Source organism: Thermobia domestica, chromosome 9 (genome assembly GCF_964235325.1).
Source record: "Thermobia domestica chromosome 9, izTheDome1.hap1.1, whole genome shotgun sequence".
Classification (NCBI taxonomy): domain Eukaryota; kingdom Metazoa; phylum Arthropoda; class Insecta; order Zygentoma; family Lepismatidae; genus Thermobia; species Thermobia domestica.
Window position 1 is genome coordinate 13,791,614 of NC_137462.1, and position 16,943 is coordinate 13,808,556.

At 37.7% G+C, this 16,943-nt stretch overlaps 1 protein-coding gene and 1 pseudogene across 2 annotated transcripts in view; one reads left to right on the forward strand and one right to left on the reverse strand.

Annotated features, from left to right (window-relative positions):
• The window catches only part of LOC145694424 (FGGY carbohydrate kinase domain-containing protein), a 231,656-nt gene that overhangs the window by 126,170 nt on the left and 88,543 nt on the right, over positions 1-16,943 (reverse strand). The window lies entirely within an intron of this gene.
• LOC145694423 (ceramide phosphoethanolamine synthase pseudogene) overlaps positions 1-16,943 on the forward strand; it is a 96,402-nt pseudogene that overhangs the window by 37,597 nt on the left and 41,862 nt on the right. The gene's annotated exons all lie outside the window — the stretch shown is intronic.

Genomic DNA, 16,943 nt, shown 5'->3' on the forward strand with positions numbered 1-16,943 from the left:
CGAAATTTCCTACACCGAAATTTCCTACACCGAATTTTCCTAGACCCGGCCGCGGTGGCTCAGTGGTAGAGCGTTCACCTCTGGTGCATGGGTTCCTGGTTCAAACCCTGCTCCCGCCAAGTGAACTTTGTGGTGGACAAACACCGTGTACGTGGGTTTCCTTCCACTTTCTTCATTCCACCATTTCATTCATTTCTCATTCTCACCGTCTCCTTTAGCCTAACCGTTATAACCGTGGGGCTGAAAACTAAAAAAAAATCATTTCATTTCGTTGTAAATGTACACTACCTAAACTAAGAAGCTAGCAGAGAGCTTTGCAAAATAAATAGTTTAAGTCAATTTTCTGAAGGTTGAAGGAAAAGAATTCATCGAAATCAGACACTTAGCATTTCCAAAGGAATTTCTCATTCACATCACAGATAAAGCATTTAAAAAAACTCAAATTTAATTCAAATGTACTGGTAGTTATTGGTGCACCCCCTCAGAGAATCCTAGATCTAGGTCCCCCGGGCTAGAGCCGCCACTGGCCAAAGTGGTGAAGTGTTTCGGGGGGATCCTTTTAAAAAACCGGGTTTTCCCGAATTTTCCGGCCCAGGTGTATGATACGGACATGTGAGTGGTATCGTTGGAAAGGGTTTGTTATACTGAAGAAAATGGCGTTTGAACCATGACTCTAGGCCAAATAGTAACGATGCAGTAAATTATATATATAATGTAAATTTTGCAGGATTTAAATTTAGCACACGTATTGTGTACATAACTACGTATTTTCATAAAAAATTCATATCCCTACGTGAACCCAGGATCGAACTAGAGGGGTGCAAAAATTTCGAAAAATCGAAAAATCTTCCAGTTTTCCTCGATTTTCCAGTTTCTGGTGTATAATACGGACAAAGGAGTAGTACAGTTGGAAAGGATGTTCTATTCTGAACAAAATGAGATATAAAACATGATCCTATGATAAATGATCCCATGATCTTAACATATTTCAAATTCTATCGAATATCAAATTCATGGTGTATATTTCAAGGTGAAGTTTCCCCATCTATTCAATAAACTTGTATTTCAGCTCATAGAGGCAAATATTTTTGCTAACTTCATATACCCTGCATTTCATTGCAGTTTATTTTATTATAAACCATTACTTAATTCTACATATTATAGAATTGTTCATAATATTTGTCAAATTACCTCCGACATTTTCAACTATAAATGTTTTTTTTTTTTTTTATTTCTTTATATAACGAAATGTAATGCCATAGTGACATTTTGCACTATGCTCTCTCTTTCGTTACGAGCTAAAGGTGACTATTTTATTTCTAAACGAAAAATAAAATTAGTTATATTTAGTTCCAGAATTAAAGATGATGGAAACCAATGAGCTGACCACACACAAAACAACTTAAATCCATCTTCTTGACCATACCTAATTAAGGACTACAATTGAATAGCATTCAATTTATTTTTGAGCTGTAAACATATTCGTAGTTTTTATTAATACTAAAATCTAGAACAGTTTTACGCTTGTAAAATTCTACTTTATTTTGTTCGCTTGACAATAAATATATAAATACTTGCAGAATATCGAATCACATCTTAAACTGTAACTATATTTTCCTGTTTACTGGAGTCCTGTCTGATCAATGAAAAAATAAAAATAAAAAAAAAGTGGGACCCAATGAGCTACGGAATAAGATACACAAGTCACCTACTATATACAGTATATATACAGGGCCGGATTTAGGGGGTGCAAGGGTAAACGTGCACCCCCTTCCGTTGTAAATATACACTACCTAAAGTGAGAAGCTAGCAGAGAGTTTTGCAAAATCAATAGTTTAAGTCAATTTTCTGAAGGTTGAAGGAAAAGAATTCGAGACCAGACACTTAGCATTTCCAAAGGAATTCCTCATTCACATCACAGATGCCTAAAGGCATTTGAAAAACTCAAATTTAATTCAAATGTACTGGTAGTTATTAGTGTACCCCCCTCAGAGATTCCTGGATCGGGCCCTATATATATCCGGGCCAGAGGTGAACAAAAAATCTAAAAACACTTCATACAGGACACGTAAGTTTGGCCCTCCACTGTACAACACGTGTTCCGGTTGCCGATCGTTCTTTTGTTTTCAATGTGTCATGTGGACCTTCCTCTTCCGTTAGCAGTAACAAGTTCACCTGTGAGTGTCGTGGTGTGAAAGTGGTGCGGTAAAATGGGCGACCTGACAGACTTCCAAAGAGGCATGATCGTTGGTGCCCGTCTGGTTGGAGCTACTGTCAGATAGGGACCGGAGAGCATTAAAAAGGATTGTAGCAGCTAAAAAAGAATACCACTGCAATGAAAATTACGTCTGAACTCAATTCCGGCCTATAGAACCTGGTTTCATCGAAAACAGAGCCCGACGGGAACTTCATAAAATGAAAATTCATGGCAGGGCCGCTATCGCCAATCCCCTAGTCACAGCAGTAAATGCGAAGAGGCGTATCCAGTGGTGCAAGGACCACAAGGCGTGGACTTATGAGCAGTGGAAACACGTAATGTGGTCCGATGAATCGACCTTCACCTTGTTTCCAACAACCAGTCGTGTTTACGTATGGAGAACACCGTCGCAGGCCTAGGATACAGACTGTCTGCTCCCAACTGAAAAGTATGGGGGTGATTCTGTTACAGTATGGACAGTGATATCGTGGTTTTCTGCAGGTCCCATCATAGCCCTGCATACTAAGGAGTATGAGGCCATTTTGGGGGACCAGGTTCTACCCATTGCCCAAATATTGTTCCCTGGTGGTACAAAATTCCACACACCACGATTCAGGAGCTCTATACGTCCATTCCACGTCGGATCCAATCTGTTTTGGACGGAAAAAGAGGCCGCACACCAAGATTTTCACACTTTTGTAAACGTTTTAGATTTTTGTCCAATCCTCCCTATATATATATATATATATATATATATATATATATATATATATATCGGGTGAAGCATTTAAAATTGTTTTTGGGAATATCTTGAAAACTGCAAATCGGATTTTAAAAAAGTTGCAACAAAAGTTGTTCGCCTCGAAGGGGAACATCCAAAGATACCACACGCGACCCCCTGCCCCCACCACCTGGGGGAGGGAGGGGCAACTTTGAAATCTTAAATAGGAACCGTGAAAAAAAAAGTAACTTCTGTATTAAACATTTTTTTCGGTACGTGATAGATGGCGCTGTAATCGACAAAAACAAACATAGTACAAACGAATGACCTAGTTATTGTTTCAATTTTCTAAAGTCGGGGCTATCTTGCCAGATTATTAATATTCAAAGTCTAGTTTGGATTTTAGTCATATTTTCCGTTTACCATTTTACCATTGCTTACTTGTATTTATTTTATTCATGTTTATTTTCCTTTGCAATTAGTATAAATTAGTTAACGTATAAGTGTAATTAGTTATCATTATTGTATTTTTTCCTTTCATTAATTATTTCATAATACAATTATATTATTACTGGTGAGCTTATGTCCGCGACCCATACCTTATATATATATATATATATATATATATATATACAGGCGCGGATCCAAGGAGGGGGCTATAGGGGCTATAGCCCCCCTTCTTGACGTTCAGGTATACACTGGATAAAAGGGCTTCAATCCTGCTTTACACAGGATAAAGCGGCAAACTATGGTTTAACCCCTCCCTTGATCATATCCTGGATCCGCCAGTATTTATATATATATATATATATATATATACCGGGTGAGGCATTTAAAACTGTTTTTTTGAATATCTGGAAAACTACAAATCGGATTTTGAAAAAGTTGTAATAAAAGTTGTTTGCCTCAAAGGGGGACATCCAATGATACCACACTCGACCCCCTGCCCCCACCCCCCGGGGGCGGGAGGGGGGAAACTTTAAAATCTTAAATAGGAACCCCCATTTTTTATTCCATATTCTGATTCCCCGTGAAAAAATACGTAACTTTTGTATTGAACATTTTTTCGTTGTGTGATAGATGGCGCTAGAATCGACAAAAATCAAAATGGCTCACAAACATTTGAAAAATGAGGCATTTAAAACTTTTTTTGAATATCTGGAAAACTACAAATCGGATTTTGAAAAAGTTGTAACAAAAGTTGTTCGTCTCGAAGGGGGTCATCCAATGATACCACACTCGACCCCCTGCCCCCACCCCCCGGGGGCGGGATGGGGGGTAACTTTAAAATCTTAAATAGGAACCCCCATTTTTTATTCCATATTCTGATTCCCCGTTAGAAAATACGTAACTTTTGTATTGAACATTTTTTTCGTTGCGTGATAGATGGCGCTGTAATCGACAAAAATCAAAATGGCTCACAAACATTTGAAAAATGAGGCATTTAAAACTGTTTTTTTGAATATCTGGAAAACTACAAATCGGATTTTGAAAAAGTTGTTCGTCTCGAAGGGGGACATCCAATGATACCACACTCGACCCCCTGCCCCCACCCCCCGGGGGCGGGATGGGGGGCAACTTTAAAATCTTAAATAGGAACCCCCATTTTTTATTCCATATTCTGATTCCCCGTTAGAAAATACGTAACTTTTGTATTGAACATTTTTTTCCTTGCGTGATAGATGGCGCTGTAATCGACAAAATTCAAAAGGGCTCACAAACATTTGAAAAATGAGGCATTTAAAACTGTTTTTTTTGAATATCTGGAAAACTACAAATCGGATTTTGAAAAAGGTGTAATAAAAGTTGTTCGTCTCGAAGGGGGACATCCAATGATACCACACTCGACCCCCTGCCCCCACCCCCCGGGAGCGGGAGGGGGGCAACTTTGAAATCTTAAATAGGAACCCCCATTTTTTATTCCATATTCTGATTCCCCGTGAAAAAATACGTAACTTTTGTATTGAACATTTTTTTCGTTGCGTGATAGATGGCGCTGTAATCGACAAAAATCAAAATGGCTCACAAACATTTGAAAAATGAGGCATTTAAAACTGTTTTTTTGAATATCTGGAAAGCTAAAAATCGGATTTTTAAAACAAAAACTTAAAAAAAAATCACTCATCTCGAAGGGGAACATTCAACAATATCACACTCGACCCCTGCCCAACCTCCCGGGGGCGGGAGGGGGGCAAATTTGAAATATTATACGAGAACCTCCATTTTTTAATAAAGGTTTGGATTTCCTGGGAACAAATACGTAACTTTTGTATTGAACATTTTTTTCGTTTCGTGATAGGTAGCGCTGTAATCGACGAAAATTTGTTTCGAACAATTGAAAAATATCCAAGAAATACGCATCAGATTAAGAAAATTAAAGTAGATAGTTTTGATATCTTTGTAAATACTATCAAATGACACCATAGTTGACTACCGTAACGCTATCTCAGTTATTCTGAAAGGTGGTTATTCTAAAATCTTTAATGAGAAACTGTAATGTTTTAAGCAAAACACTTGATTCTCCAGAACATAATTCATTACTTTGCCCATATTTTTGGTGTAATTTCTGTTACCGATGTAGGTGAAATTTACTTCAATTGGACTACGTGGACGTAGTATCTATTAGTTTGTTGCCTTTTGTTTGCTGATTCAATGTGAGTCCCCTTGCCTCTCACTAAGGAGGTGCTTGTTTCAGGTAAGTCCCCTTGAGTCTCGTCATCGAGGTGTTTGTTTTAGTTGAGCCTCTTGCATCCTACCATTCGGGTGTTTGTTTTGGGGTTGTCTCTTTGCCTCTCACACATCTTCATTGTTTACTGAACAAACGAACAAACGTTCGAAATGGTCCCCCTTTTCTGCAATAGACTACACATTGCAAGCAGGGGTAGGCGCGAGTCGAGCTTAAACTCGACTCGAGTTGAATTCGAGTCGAGTCAAAGGTAATTTTCTCGACTTGTTTTGAGCTCGAGTTTCGAGTCGAGTCGAGTTTGATAAATGACTCGCACATTCAGCTCTTTTTAACTCGTTTTTAAATTATGGTCTGTTTAGACTGGAAAGCGAAAGCCATGAGAAATGTAAGCAGTAATGTCGAATACTTTCAATATTTCTCACGACAGAGGTACATCTGGTGGGGGTACGTTTAGTATATGTCATCTCGTCTCGAAAACGAGACAACAATAGATTTTTATAACGAGACAGCTTCAAATTTCGTGAGCACCAATATAAGTATATACTGTAGTTCTTACCGTCTAGGCTTAGACCTGCACGGTCGACTTTTTGAGCCCCAGAAGAAGCCCAATCCGTGCAGTGATGTCAATAGGCTCGGCTGGTTCAACTGAGCGAACAGCTCAAGCCGGCTTGGTTGGGACGAGCCAGCGACTCGGCACAATTGAACCGATGGCTCGAGCCGGTTCCATTCGGATCAGCCACCAACTCGACTCATGTGAGCCATCGGCTCGAGCCAGCTCCATTAAAAGCAGCCCATCGACTCGGTTCGACTCATCTTAACTGAGCCTATGGCTGAGCCGGCTCGCTTCGGTGAGCTGTTGGCTCACTTTTCTGTTTGGCTTGATAGTGAATAAGCTGTGAGCCGACCGCTTGAGCCGATGACAACCCTAAACCCGGACCAAGCAGTTTTGAACATGTTTGACCGACGCCCTATAACTTTTATCAATTTTTGGCTTGCTCCTCCAGAACTCAAACCCAGAACCTCATGACCGATGTCCTTGCCTCCTAAAGACTTGTCGACTACGCAGATAGACAGTCAACTAGTTTTTAGTATTCAGATACAAACCGCGTAATAATAATAATAATAATAATAATAATAATAATAATAATAATAATAATAATAATAATAATAATAATAATAATAAGTTGTAGTAGTGGTAGTATATTACTAGTAATATCATTGATAATTATATTATCTACGTAGGATATTTGAAAAGAGTATTTGGAACTACACACAGAATTTAGCTCGAATTGGCTCGACTCGACTCGAAACTTAACCCGAATTCGAGTAGAATTTCGAGTAGAGTTGGAGGAAGTTTTTCGAGTCGAGTCGAGTCGAGTTTCAAAGAAAACTTGCTCGAACTCGCTCGTGCGCATCCCTAATTGCAAGTGTTACACCTACAGGAAATCTAACCATGGACTGCTACGCGTGATAGCAGTTCTTGCTTCGTAGACGGTAGTTTGAATAATGCAAAATATATCGCAAAAAATAGTCACAATTTCGAACATTTTCTTATCACTTGTCAGCGGTGTTTACTCATTTTGATTGTTGTCTATTAGAGCGCTATCTATTAGACAGCGCCAAGAAAGACAATGTTACATAACGTACTCACAAAGTACGTTCACATGTCATTCAGGGTTATGTCGTTGTTTGTATTGGTGAGAATAACATGTAGTTTCAAGGATTAGTTTCTTGATGAAATTCTATTGAGTGGAGTTCGATTGTGGATTTCACTTTTAATGAGATGTTAACTGAAAGAAAAGAATATGGGCAACAAGACAATAGTCCGTATCGTATGATGAAGTTGGACTTTGCTATGTAGTTAGAGTCTGTGATCAATAATGATGAAAATAGTTGTTCATTAGTTACAGAAAAATTCTTATTATGGATCAATTGAAGATATCAGTAACATTAGGTGACGAAGTTAAGGAATACTTTGAGTCAAATAGACAGTAGAAGAAGCACGTTTAAGGTATGCTAACCTGTTCCCTGATAGGAATGTTCCTTCTGCAACGACTTTTCGCAGTATTATTCAATTATTTATTGAAACTGGAAGTATTCAACCCAGACAACGAGTCCGATCACGGCCTGTGACGAACGAAAATGCCGCAGTGAATGTTTTAGCTGCAGTTGCTGCAAATCCTCACATCAGTTCTCGGCAAATCGCACGAAGTTCTGGAATGTCGCAAAGAAGTGTTCTGCACATACTGCATGAACACAGATTCCATCCATATCACGTTTCGTTGCATCAGGAACTACATGGGGACGACTTTCAACACCGCTTGAACTTTTGCAATTGGATACAACAGCAATTAGCAGTTAATGATGATTTTATTCACAGATACTTTTCTCTGATGAGGCAACTTTCACGAATACTGATCAAGTGAATCGGCATAATATGCATTATTGGTCAGTAGATAATCCACATTGGTTAAGGCAAGCCGAGCGTCAACGTACATGGAGTGTGAACGTTTGGTGCGGTGTTTTAGGTACTCGAATAATTGGCCCATACTTCATAGACGGGAATTTGAATGGTCAAATGTATGCCGATTTTTTAGATAATATTTTGCCAACACTACTGGAAGATGTCCCACTTCAAACAAGAATGAATATTTGGTTTCAACAAGACGGATGTCCAGCGCATTATTCACGGATATCTCGTGAGGTTTTGAATAGAAAATATCCTGATCGATGGGTTGGACGAGGTGGTTCTCAAAATTGGCCTGCACGATCCCATGATTTAACTTCTTCCGACTTTTTCCTGTGGGGAACGCTAAAAGCAAAATGTTACACGGAAGAACCAAAAACCCCAGAAAATATGTCGCAGCGCATAATCAATGCATGTGCAAACATTAGCGAAGAGACACTTAGAGCAGTAGAATTGTTCTTCAGAAACAGAGTTGTAATGTGTATTGCAGAAAACGGACACCATTTTGAACATTTGCTTCGGTAAAATATGGAGCTTCCGATGGTGAGGCAAGGGGACTCACCTTAAACAAGTACCCCGATGGTGAGATTCAAGAGGACTCACCTAAAACAAGCACCCGTATTTTTTCACGGAGAAACAGAATATGGAATAAAAAATGGGGGTTCCTATTTAAGATTTTACAGTTGCCCCCCTCCCGCACCCGGGGGGTGGGGGCAGGGGGTCGAGTGTGGTATCATTGGATGTCCCCCTTCGAGACGAACAACTTTTATTACACCTTTTTCAAAATCCGATTTGTAGTTTTCCAGATATTCAAAAAAACAGTTTTAAATGCCTCATTTTTCAAATGTTTGTGAGCCATTTTGATTTTTGTCGATTACAGCGCCATCTATCACGCAACGAAAAAAATGTTCAATACAAAAGTTACGTATTTTTTCACGGGGAATCAGAATATGAAATAAAAAATGCGGGTTCCTATTTAAGATTTCAAAGTTGCCTCCCCTCCCGCCCCCGGGGGTTGGGGGGCAGGGAGTCGAGTGTGGTATCATTGGATGACCCCCTTCGAGACGAACAACTTTTATTACACCTTTTTCAAAATCCGATTTGTAGTTTTCCAGATATTCAAAAAAAAAAAACAGTTTTAAATGCCTCATTTTTCAAATGTTTGTGAGCCATTTTGATTTTTGTCGATTACAGCGCCATCTATCACGCAACGAAAAAAATGTTCAATACAAAAGTTACGTATTTTTTCACGGGGAATCAGAATATGGAATAAAAAGTGGGGGTTCCTATTTAAGATTTCAAAGTTGCCTCCCCTCCCGCCCCCGGGGGTGGGGGCAGGGGGTTGAGTGTGGTATCATTGGATGTCCCCCTTCGAGACGAACAACTTTTATTACAACTTTTTCAAAATCCGATTTGTAGTTTTCCAGATATTCAAAAAAACAGTTTTAAATGCCTCATTTTTCAAATGTTTGTGAGCCATTTTGATTTTTTTCGATTACAGCGCCATCTATCACGCAACGAAAAAAATGTTCAATACAAAAGTTACGTATTTTCTAACGGGGAATCAGAATATGGAATAAAACATGGGGGTTCCTATTTAAGATTTTAAAGTTGCCCCCCATCCCGCCCCCGGGGGGTGGGGGCAGGGGGTCGAGTGTGGTATCATTGGATGTCCCCCTTCGAGACGAACAACTTTTATTACAACTTTTTCAAAATCCGATTTGTAGTTTTCCAGATATTCAAAAAAACAGTTTTAAAAGCCTCACCCGGTATATATATATATATATATATAATATATATATATATATATACATATATATATATATATATAATATATATATATATATACATATATATATATATATATATATATATATATATATATATATATATATATATATATATTTGTATACCTTTCGAGTCGTCGTCTGGAGACATAAATTGCACTATGTAGCAACGTCGCAAATAAAGAACCATAGATTTAGATGTATCAATCTATCAAATAGTTATATCGATTCTTTTCCAGATGGCAACTAAAGTCGATATTGATTGATACTGGCATCTCTTATTAGTGAAGCAATCGATTTAACGCTTTGTTGTATTCGTAGAGTAATGCTAATGGCTTCAAGTTACTCTGCGACGTTGCCACATAGTAAAATTTTGATTCCCCATAGAGCCTGAAGGAGGCCCCGGTGGACATTTCATCATACAACATTTTCGCTTTATTGTGACCTGCAGAAGAGTGCTCTGTGGTCCGTAGGCACCATTTTTAGAACACCCATAGTTTATATTATAATAATCTTAAGTGTTCTTGGAAGAAGATAAACCTTTCTAGCCTAATGGTTACTATTGGTTAAAGAGCTCGCCTTTGGTTAAAATATTTAATCTGACATTGTAAATTAAAATACAATTTATATAGAAGTGAAATAAGTATGAAGCATATATATGAAAATTCGAAATTCTAGTTATGAAGTATCTATATACGATTTCTGAATTCGGAATTGAGTTGAGTTGAGTTGATTTTGGGTTTTACGTCCCGTTCAGCAATAACAGGAGGTAAGCACTAAAACGCTTGATTGACAAACCAGAGTAAGAACTGAAAAATAAAACAATATTGAATAGCTTTACAACAAGGGTGGCTAACCTTTCTTAAGTTTGAGCGCTACTTTTCATTTCTGAAATCACTAGCGATCTACTGATTAAAATATAGACTAATAATGAGGACGTAATGGACAGTAAAAAAAAAAAAAAAAAAAAGGAAATACGATTCATAAAATTAAGATTATTTAAATATTTAAAAAAATAATTAATTCATTTTGATTTTCTCAGAAACGTTCATTTGTTATCAGAAACTAGCAATCAGTCCATCGAGATTGGTATGCTTGATTGATACAAACAGTAAGACAGACCAACGTGGGCTACCTCTCACAATTACTTGTAGACTAGTAGACCATGGTTGATGTGTCCATCTCTGGTCCCCAATAAATTTATGTGGAAGAATTATTGCAAATACTGTATTTAATTTTAGGTTTATAATGACTTGTTTCGAAGATATGGACAAAGGTTTCAATCAAGGACGTGCCGCTTCTGATGTATGCGGTCTAGGTTTCAATTCTCGGTGCTAGTCGGTTTTATCTCATTTTAAACTATGGATCTACCTTTGCTTTAGCCGAGGTTAAATTTCATAAATCAAAGCAAACCAAATCGAACGGCTAATTTGTTGTAGTTTTCGTAGTTTGGAAAACTATTCGCATTTCATGAACAGAAAATGGGGAAAAGATATTTCTTTCCTTTTTGTCAACAGAACAGATCACAGGACGACAGGTATAAGCAAATTCTTAGCAAAACCTGTTTTTTCCGCTTTCCTTCCAAGAAGCTGGCAGCGAAGAAGGGTTGGAAGCGGTGACCTATTCATTCCTTTGTTTCTCTACGGGGGGCTATACCTGGCTTGCATGCGATAAGTTGAACATGTCGAACTTATCGCATCGTATCATATGCAGGAGAGATATCATGAGATAAACTAATTTAGATGTGATGATTTCTGAAATTTATCTCTACCCTTGATGATTTATCATAATGTCTAAACGGCCTCTTAGCGGATTCGAAGAGATGGCCATCTTATTAAAGCAATTTCCACCCCATTCTCCCTTCCTTTCTTCGAATTTTTTTAAAAAAATCCTTCCTTATTAATACCCTACGTAACAAATCTTATCTACTGTCCTAATTTCAAGTTTCTAGCTTAAGTGGTTTGGCCTGTACGAAGTTACTCATTCAGGATTTCGTCTTTTATGTATGAATTACAATAACAAGCAAGTGTTATTTCTCAAGAAAAGATGAAATGCCATTTGAAGTCATAATAAATCCCTGGTCCCTTCCTAATGTTTCCGTGTTGAACCCGAAAAGTCACGGCTCTCTTTGTTGATCTAGTAGCTAGCCAACGTACCTGTGATCTTTGATGCAAGGGGTTCTGTGGTTTGATTCCCGGTGAGTGAGCATCGAACGCACTACAGTGGTTCAGATCCAACTTTAAACTCTAGTCCTCGTTCTGTAAAGCATCGCTTTTGGCAAACGACGTAAATACATATTAATCAATCAACCAACTGAAAAGTCTCAGTTAGCGAGCTTTCCGGTAAGGAGCGCTGAAGATTCTATATTTCTCTTTATTCAAGGTAAAGGTACTTGAAGTTTCAGAACCCGAATTCCATTCCCATATCCTTTTTCTAAGACGCAATTTTAAAATATACGTTTTTAGTTCAAAGAGTGAGCCGTCTTACCCTCCTTCTTACAGCTGTTCGTCCAACGAATGAATCATATTCTCGCTCCTTTGGGGCTTATGGTGACCGCAGCAAGGAACTAGGGAGAAAAGTATTCACAATTCAAATATGTCTGTATTAAGTACTATTAAGTACCACACATTTTGATTAGACTCTGCTATGCTTGTCATGCACATTGGATCGGGCGGGAAAAAGACCATGTTAGTATTTCCCAATGATAAATGCTGAAAGTTCAAAAAACTCTTTGGAGGGGTCGGTCGCCCCCTCCGCCCTCCCAGTGGATCCGCCAGTGATTGCAGATCAGGAAGTATCAAAATGTGTTTTCCGATCAAGCAGCCTTGTAACCCATCTTTCCATTGTTGAAAAATTGGGGGTGCCAATCACTGTACGAAGAAGTATGTGCCTAGATAGTAATTGGCATACCCCTGCCAATAACTATCAAATTAATATTTTGTATATGATTATGATATAAGGCTTTTAAAAGCTTTCAATTAGGGAAAATACAAATGTACTAAATTCTCGTGTTTCTACGTTAACTCTTTCTAGTTAATGGCACCCCTGCCAATTACTGTATATTGTGGTGCCAATCACTGTAATTCAAAAATAATCAAATTGAAAAAACGTTGATCACTTGAGCTCTTAGTTCCAATCGCGTGGATCAGTAGTCATGGCACATTAGTGTAGTGTTATGTAGCACTAGACCGAGCGCCAGAATCTCCTTACGAGATAATTAAGTCTAAAGTTTTTAAAGTGAATTACATATAAGTAAACTGGTGCTTAGTCATTAAAATTATTTGTAGGCAAGCGCTGCTAAGAATTGGTAGTGATTTTTACTTGCATGACTTTGCAAATAGAGTATACCATAAAACAGAAATTCTAAGAAGTGGCGTTTTGCCTATTGATGCAAAACACTGTCCATTTTTGTTGTTTTTTCAATTGAATCATTGAGTTTAAAGAACTGCCATCCCCTTCGAAACAAGTCTTTCTAGACATTTTTTCAAATTAAATCAAAATTTCAATGCTCAACATTTTCTACAACCAGTGGGAGGAGATGACTCGTTTTCAGCCTAAGTGGTGTTCCAACATCAGTTGAGTCGGAACGTTCAAGAATCTCAATTTTGTCAAAAAGTGGAGATGACTGCTCTTCAAACTCATCGATTCCATTTATGGCGGCACGTTGTGCTAATGTTAACTTATATCTTGTACTGGAGTAGTTCTTCTTGGTTAGAGACCTAGCCCAATATTGCAATATGCCAAGAATTCGAACTCTTAAATATTATAAGCAAAGGCTTGAAGATGCTCTCCAATCAATTTCAGAAGGCATGGGAATCACAACAGCCTCAAAGATGTACGGTGCACCAAGATCTACATCGTAATTCCGTTAAAAAAATCCTAGTTGCAGAGACGACTTCGGTCCTACTCTAATTTTGTAAAAAAAAAAAAAGAACCTATATAAGTAAAAAAGATACAGGGAGTGTTCTAGCTGAAGAGAGTGCCAAAATGTGTACGAAGTTAATGCTAAAGATTCAGTAACAGCATTGTTTATATTTAAGATCACTCCCTGTATCCTGCCAGTCGAGTCGCCAGTCGAGCTATGCTGTGAATTACGAATAGAACTTATTGCTTTGTATCGAAATACAACTCAAATACTTCAAACAGCAAATGTTGCAGCATTTCGACCTATAAATAAGGGGTGGAGAAAAGTGGTTCGGAATTGGAGGCATAACCATCCCGTTGAAATGTGAATAAGCGGAATTATGCTCCTCTTCTTAAAGAAGTAGTGGATAATTATATTTCCCCATCTACTATTAAGAATGGCTTTGCCTCCTTTAACTTGTTTCCCTTTGACCCAAATAGTATGGACTATAGTAAATGCATTGGGAACACATCTACGTCCTCACCAATTTTTCCCCAACATTCTTGTGCGGAAACAAACGAAACTAATGTCTTAACAGCTGAATAGTTCTCAGACATTGTAGGAGATGTACTGCAATAATTAGAAAGCACTAAAGTGGAGAAGGACTCGGGAAAGAATCGTAGTGTGGAAATGTCAGCCTTATATTGTTTGCGGAGACATTTCAAAACATCTACACAAAGCAGTAACCTAGATTCATTAGGAAAAGGAATTAATGAAAATATTCTTCAAAATTCTTTAGCAGAGGACCCGTCAGTCAATTAAACAGAAGAAACATCAGGTGCCGCCATATACGAACAAGAACCAAACGTAAATACTAGTGGCTAAAATAACTCCAACAATTTTAGACCACCATTATTTTCTGGGAGTGCAAATGTAGAGACATTTGAGAATGAAGTCGGCGCACCGTATTCAGAAAGTGCTGAGATAGTGACTAAAGACTCAAGTGACTCTTTGAAAGAAGAGAACTCAGAAAGTGAACACAGAAAGTGACTAAAGGCTCAAGCAGATAATTGAAAAATGCCAATTTAAATTATGTGTCATTTGCTGATTATCTGCATTGACCAGAGACACCTAAGCGCAAGGGAAAATGCATTATAGAGCGCTTACCGTTTGTTCTCACTTCAGAGACATACCAAGAAATGATGAGACAGAAGGAAGCCCGGAACGCTTACAACATGATACATATTCCAGAAGAGCTGCAAGATGATGATTTTGTGTGCCATATTTGTTATACGTTCTGGACGATGACAGTGAAGTTATAGGTATACCAGGCATTGATGCCCGAAGGGGAGGGCAAGGTGGGGCCCGAGCCCCCTGGCTTACGAGTATGTATTAAATTTCTTAAGATTTCCTTAATACAAATAATTTTTTTTTTAAAAAAAACATAATACCAACCAGGGATTTGAGACCCCCTAGAAATCTTTCCTTGGGCGCCCATGACACCAGGTTATAATGATAGTGAGTAATATCATTCAGTCTCTGTAATGCAAATCGTGCGACCCTTGTTCCTCGTTTCCTTCTTTTATATTCAAAGATTTATTAAGATAGAGGTTTAAAAAAACATTGGTCATTTTGCTGAATTTAAATGATATTGTTTGTAGAACGTTATAAACAATTTTAAGTGATTTCTTTTAATTATTGGTCAAAGAGTAACCTGATAGTATTATATTTTGGCACATAATGTAAAACTATGTTGTTGTCCTTCATAAATAAAACCATTTGAGTTGCGGATTACTAACAGTGCCAATCACTATAGTTTTATACTTGTGTTCACTGTAAGCTCTATAAACATTTTCTGCTTTTGAAATACTTAAAAAATACACGTTCTCCGTAATCAATATGTATTAATGTATATTTAGAGAAAAAAAATCAAGAGAATATATTTAAAAAGATGAAAGATGTAGTCATCTATATTTTTAAAAATCCTTGAAGTGCCAATCACTGTATGGTTTACCCTACTTATGACAGCTTTTATCGCCTCGGCCAAATGCACGTGTTGCATATATGGTACAGCCTGCCCTGGTAGAAATGACATTCCTTCCTTCCTAAAAGCAGAATTTTTTAAAAAAAAATCTTAGTCCGTTTATTTTTAATGACAAGTTAATACTGGGCTTCATCTCTTAATTTTAAGGGTTCATAAAACGGTTTATATTATTATTTACAAATTTTGAATCTCAGGCTTCTCTTAGGATGCCCCCCCCCTTTTTTTTTTTCAAAGTGGCACGTGAAATCCCAATTTCACGAAGATACTAAGTACATTCAAAAATTTATTTCATACTGTTCAGCGTTTTGGGTACGGAGGAAAAATAGGAATTGCCTCCTTCCCTCTTAAAATTGAAATTTTCAGAAATGGTTTGACACGAGTCCATTTATTTATAATGACGAGTTTGTATACCTAGTTCCATCTTCATAACATGAGCACCTTGTGAGAAGTTCTATTTTGAATATATTTCAATAGCCCCTATTAAAAGATCCAACATATTTCAATCAAAAATTTTCTTGTAGTCCTTATATCTGGAGAACTACATCTAATATACTCGGCGGGAGCTCATGTTGTCCGGATTCCACGTTAATCAGTAGGTCCACGTCTCATATAGCTTCGCTGCTGAACGGGAAGTTAAATTTAAAATCACCTCACCAAACCCAAATTATCACTTAACTCAGTATGATGTAGGAAATACGAAAACTCGATTTAAGGGTCGTTCAAAAATGTTAAGGCCCCTGATCTAAAAACTTTGTCAATCAAAAATTTTCTTGTTGAATCTCCTTTCTCCCCCTTAGGATTAGCATGTTATTGAAAGTGATATGATGAAAGCCTAGTTCGATGAAGGTACAAAAAATATCCAAAAATTCATTTCAAACACAACCGTTTTTTTTTTTCGTGATACGTTCACAAACAAAATCACTTTTATTTTGTATCTACAGAGATGTAATGACAGCATAAACAGATTGGGTTCATTGAGGTAACGTCCCGTTCAGCAGCGAGGCTATATAAGACGTAGACCTACAGATTAATGTGGAATCTGAACTACATGAGGTCCCACCGGGAATCGAACCTGGATCTCTCACCCCAATCGAGGTCAATATATTAGTAGTATTTCTGAACAACTGACTAATGTGTTCATGCTTTAAATCAGGGGTCTCCAAATTAAAGGGCTGCGAACATCGCCTGTCTTGCGTA